The 5,485-nt window shown below is 56.3% G+C and overlaps 1 long non-coding RNA gene across 1 annotated transcript; it reads right to left on the reverse strand.

Moving 5' to 3' along the window:
- Window positions 1-1,588: 1,588 nt before the first annotated feature.
- On the reverse strand, window positions 1,589-3,527 carry LOC135979323 (uncharacterized). The gene is made up of 3 exons (XR_010596656.1): window positions 2,458-3,527; window positions 2,230-2,321; window positions 1,589-1,844 (listed from the first exon to the last, which is right to left on the reverse strand). It is a non-coding gene; the product is annotated as an uncharacterized LOC135979323 (long non-coding RNA).
- Window positions 3,528-5,485: the final 1,958 nt, after the last annotated feature.

The following is a 5,485-nucleotide window of genomic DNA, read 5'->3' on the forward strand; positions in this document are numbered from 1 at the left end:
GGAGAACTACGCTGCGAGCTGGACTGTCCCCGTCCCAGGCAAACCGACAGGCTGCTTTAATGGTTAACGTGGTCTTGCCTCCAGCTTTCCTGTCTTCGTTTTAAGCAATTGTCCCGGCCTCCGGAGAATGTGAATAACTCCCGTAGGCTCGCTGATCACCGGGACCACACTCGCCCGGAGCCTTCCCCTTGCCATCAGCTCCCTCACTCCGTGCCCATAACTCTCCTCCCACAGTCCAGGGACCAGTTATTTTGCCCTTTGCTGTATTTTGTCTAGAGTCTCCTCTGTAAATGTGTGTGTGTGTGTGTGAGGGTGGGGATGGGGGAGGGGTGAGAATTGCCATATGAAAGGTGGTGAGGAGAGAGCTTGTCTCTAGCTCTACAGAGCTTTGATCTCCTTGCTGTGATTCATACCCCTACTGCTGCGGAATAGAGGTGAAGGAGGCATGACCTAGTCTAGTGGCACTAGCCCATTTCAGTCATGAGGACAGAGGTTGCTGTGCTCTGGGTTTATCCTGCCAGCCTGGGGCTGGCCAGTCACTGTACTGTTATGTAATAAGGGTCCCCTGTGGAACGCATAATGAGCTAGCCAGGGTCAAAGGTTACTTGGTCCGTCCTCAGCCATGAATTTTAGCAGGCGGATGCTGCTCCTCCTTGTTTTCTCCTCTTTGTGGACTTTGGCGGTGCCCAGCAGTTCGTGTGTTGGGGGATCAACAAGGAAAAAAGAAGTTTAGCGACAGCAGAGAAAGGGGAACCCTGGATTAGCTTTATTCCAGCTCAATCATCACACCATTAATGATGGAAATGGTCTCTGCTCTGTCCTTTGTAGGGCTCAAAGAACACATTCCCTTCTCCATGGGCCTGGGCCAAAGCCCATTAAAGACAACAGAGAGACTGACTTCTGTGAGCTTTGTTTGGATCAGGCCACCTTGAACAAAGAGGGGTTGGACTCATTCCTGCGTCACTAGGCTTAGCCTATAACCATCTCACTGTCCACTATTTCCTTTGACTGACGGGCTGGTCTCACCCTCACTCAGTTCCCGGACTAAGGAACTGGATCTGGGGAGTTTGTACCCAATATCCCCCACCTCCTCCCTCTTTACATCTGAGGGTCTCTCTGATGAGTCCTTGCTGAGGACTGTCAAGTCATATTGCCCAGGCCTGATCTTCTTTGACTAAACACCAGGAAATACGGGCTTCCAGGGCTCCATCTGTGTCTTTGCATTAACCAGGTGTATCTTCCTGCCTCATTTAACTACCAGGCTCCTCTGATCAGCGAAGCAGCAGAAAAGCTTCCTGACTCAGGACACAGAGTAACTCTGCTGCTCAGTGCAGCATCTGCCAACCTGCCAGCCTTCAGGCCCAGCCTGTGATATGGTTCTGCAGATCCTAGGCTCAGTGCAGATCCTGGCAGCTGCGTGGGAATGTGCCTGAAAGCCGCTTTTGTGAGCCACCCCCACTAACTTGGAGGCCATCTGGCCACTGGGCCAGCCCCCAGCATAAAGCAGAGAAGCCTCGGGGATGCCGCAGCCATGCCCCCTCTCCCTTGGGAACACCTCCCTCTCCTGAGGCTGGGAGGAGGGTGGTGTTGGAGCCATTAAAACAGGCCGATGGCGCCCATTACAGAAGAGGATCATCACACAGTGGATGACCAAAGTACACAGTACAAATTAGATCCCATTGGTGCCATGACAGGGCCTCTGCGTCCCCATTGCCATCTCCTTGACCCACATCCTGGGACCTCTGCTTCCTCACTGCACTAACCTAAGGATATTACTTACGTTCACGTACCAAGTCCAGGTCTTCTGATCTGGGTCTGTCTGCCGGCGTGCTCGACAGTGCACCCTATGGAATCAACACAACGGCTCTCCTGTCAATGCTTACATTCTCCAGGGCGAACTTTCAGAGGTTCAGCCTCTCAACAAAGAGAGCAGTTTTCAAGACGTCTCACGGGAAATCAAACTGTCACAATCTGGGAAATTACCGAGGGACTGATGGCCGAATGCTACGCTATTTCCACTGTTCCAGAGGGATTTCCTCAGAAGTATCTGGATGATTATGGTTTCAACACAATCCCTGCCTTTTACATAAACCCCAGGCCACCCCACTTACAGGTCAAGAAATGAGGATGCAAGGTGCCCCAGACATATATATGGGGCGCTGCCAGTTGTGAGAATATGGGACTGAGCAACGCTCTGCAATCTCAGTTCAACAAGTCAACAAAACTTACCTCAGCAAAGAAGGCAACTGAGGTGAGCGTGTGCTTCTTCCTGCCCCACTTGGGCCTTGGGCCTGAAATCCTTCCCTCTCTCATGTGGGGCTCTGGAACATAAATACCCATGAGTAACAGGGACAGCAAGCTCTACAGAGCAAATCCCTACGGCAGATGGTAGAAAGAATAGCTTATACTATCTATCTATCTATCTGTCTATCTATCATAACATGTTAATTCACTTACAGCATCTAGGCCTCCCCATTGTAGCTGAATGGCTCACAGTCAGAAGCTGGGATGTATCTGTTGAGGGGCTGGATTGTAGGATGAGAGTCCATGCACAGGCTCAGGCCAATATCTTCTTATGTCACTGTCCAAAGTCTGGCACTAACATTCATATTCAGGCATCTAAACGAGTGGATTGATTTTCAGAGGAGCTGAACAGCCACGGCTTCGGCAGATTCGAGTGAGAAGTTCTTGGTATTCAGCATTTGAGAAAAGTCAGGCCATTTATTTAGGTGCCTGAGTGCGGCATTGCAGCCTCTGCCATGGGTCGTTTACAATGAATATGGAATCAACATCATCTTGGCACGACAACCAAGTTCAGGATCTAATCGAACTGTATCCTCTCTGTACTGCTGTACGGTTGTGAAACATTGGGACTGCGCCACTCAGAGTGGGCAAAGCTGGAGGCTTTCCACATAAAATGCCAACGTTGTATATTGGGCATAGAGTGGAACGACTTCATTTGTAAAGCAGATGTTTATGGTCGCTCCGGTCTACAGACTACTGGGGCCATTGTCCGCAGATGGCGTCTTATGCTTTTCAGAGGACATGTGGAGAGTATGCCACAAGACCAGGCCTGCACAACATACGGCCCGTGGGGGCCCACTGTGTGGCCCGCAGGGGGATATTAAACCCCACGCACACAAAGTCCCGAGGCTGGCGTGGCGGCGTGTAGTGAGTCGGTGTGGCTCCCCTCCTGCCCAGAAGAGGGAGCACCCTTGCAGGCAGAGGAGTGGGTGGAGCCACCGCCGCCTGTTCCCGTCCCCCGGAAGTCAAGGGGCGGGACAGGAAGTATAAAGGCCGGCCGCCAGAGCTCAGTCAGCCGCCAGCCACTGCAGGAAGCAGACGTGCGGCCGGGAGCTCCCAGCCGGGAGACCTCCGAGGCCCGAGGACAGTACCCTGACTGGCCGGAGCTGCCCCGGACCCGCTATGAGGAGGGCCTGAGCCTTAAATTAACTGTTGTCGGCTCAGCCCCTGCACCGGAGGGCCTGAGCCCCGAACTAACTGTTGTCGGCTCAGCCCCTGCACCAGAGGGCCTGAGTCCGGACTAACTGTGGTCGGCTCAGCCGCTGCACCAGAGGGCCTGAGCCTTAAATTAACTGTTGTCGGCTCAGCCCCTGCACCAGAGGGCCTGAGCCCCGAACTAACTGTTGTCTGCTTAGCCCCTGCACCGGAGGGCCTGAGCCCCGAACTAACTGTTGTCGGCTCAGCCCCTGCACCGGAGGGCCTGAGCCGCGAACTAACTGTTGTCGGCTCAGCCCCTGCACCGGAGGGCCTGAGCCCCGAACTAACTGTTGTCGGCTCAGCCCCTGCACCGGAGGGCCTGAGCCGCGAACTAACTGTTGTCAGCTCAGCCCCTGCACCGGAGGGCCTGAGCCCCGAACTAACTGTTGTCGGCTCAGCCCCTGCACCGGAGGGCCTGAGCCTTAAATTAACTGTTGTCAGCTCAGCCCCTGCACCAGAGGGCCTGAGCCCCGAACTAACTGTTGTCGGCTCAGCCCCTGCACCGGAGGGCCTGAGCCCCGAACTAACTGTTGTCGGCTCAGCCCCTGCACCGGAGGGCCTGAGCCCCGAACTAACTGTTGTCGGCTCAGCCCCTGCACCGGAGGGCCTGAGCCCCAAACTAACTGTTGTCGGCTCAGCCCCTGCACCAGAGGGCCTGAGTCAGAACTAACTGTGGTCGGCTCAGCCCCTGCACCAGAGGGCCTGAGCCTTAAATTAACTGTTGTCGGCTCAGCCCCTGCACCAGAGGGCCTGAGCCCCGAACTAACTGTTGTCGGCTCAGCCCCTGCACCGGAGGGCCTGAGCCCTGAACTAACTGTTGTCGGCTCAGCCCCTGCACCAGAGGGCCTGAGCCTTAAATTAACTGTTGTCGGCTCAGCCCCTGCACCGGAGGGCCTGAGCCCCGAACTAACTGTTGTCGGCTCAGCCCCTGCACCAGAGGGCCTGAGCCCCGAACTAACTGTTGTCGGCTCAGCCCCTGCACTGGAGGGCCTGAGCCTTAAATTAACTGTTGTCGGCTCAGCCCCTGCACTGGAGGGCCTGAGCCTTAAATTAACTGTTCTCAGCTCAGCCCCTGCACCGGAGGGCCTGAGCCCTGAACTAACTGTTGTCGGCTCAGCCCCTGCACCAGAGGGCCTGAGCCCCGAACTAACTGTTGTCGGCTCAGCCCCTGCACTGGAGGGCCTGAGCCTTAAATTAACTGTTGTCGGCTCAGCCCCTGCACCGGAGGGCCTGAGCCCCGAACTAACTGTTGTCAGCTCAGCCCCTGCACCGGAGGGCCTGAGCCCCGAACTAACTGTTGTCAGCTCAGCCCCTGCACGGGAGGGCCTGAGCCCCGAACTAACTGTTGTCGGCTCAGCCCCTGCACCGGAGGGCCTGGGCCTTAAATTAACTGTTGTCGGCTCAGCCCCTGCACCAGAGGGCCTGAGCCTTAAAATAACTGTTGTCAGCTCAGCCCCTGCACCAGAGGGCCTAAGCCCCGAACTAACTGTTGTCGGCTCAGCCCCTGCACCAGAGGGCCTGAGCCCCGAACTAACTGTTGTCGGCTCAGCCCCTGCACCGGAGGGCGTGAGCCCCGAACTAACTGTTGTCGGCTCAGCCCCTGCACCAGAGGGCCTGAGTCCCGAACTAACTGTTGTCTGCTCAGCCCCTGCACCGGAGGGCCTGAGCCCCGAACTAACTGTTGTCGACTCAGCCCCTGCACCAGAGGGCCTGAGCCTTAAATTAACTGTTGTCGGCTCAGCCCCTGCACCGGAGGGCCTGAGCCCCGAACTAACTGTTGTCGGCTCAGCCCCTGCACCAGGGGGCCTGAGCCCCGAACTAACTGTTGTCGGCTCAGCCCCTGCACCAGAGGGCCTGAGCCCTGAACTAACTGTTGTCTGCTCAGCCCCTGCACCGGAGGGCCTGAGCCCCGAACTAACTGTTGTCGGCTCAGCCCCTGCACCAGAGGGCCTGAGCCCCGAACTAACTGTTATCGGCTCAGCCC

This window comes from Chrysemys picta, unplaced genomic scaffold, assembly GCF_011386835.1.
Source record: "Chrysemys picta bellii isolate R12L10 unplaced genomic scaffold, ASM1138683v2 scaf764, whole genome shotgun sequence".
In the NCBI taxonomy this organism is placed as follows: domain Eukaryota; kingdom Metazoa; phylum Chordata; order Testudines; family Emydidae; genus Chrysemys; species Chrysemys picta.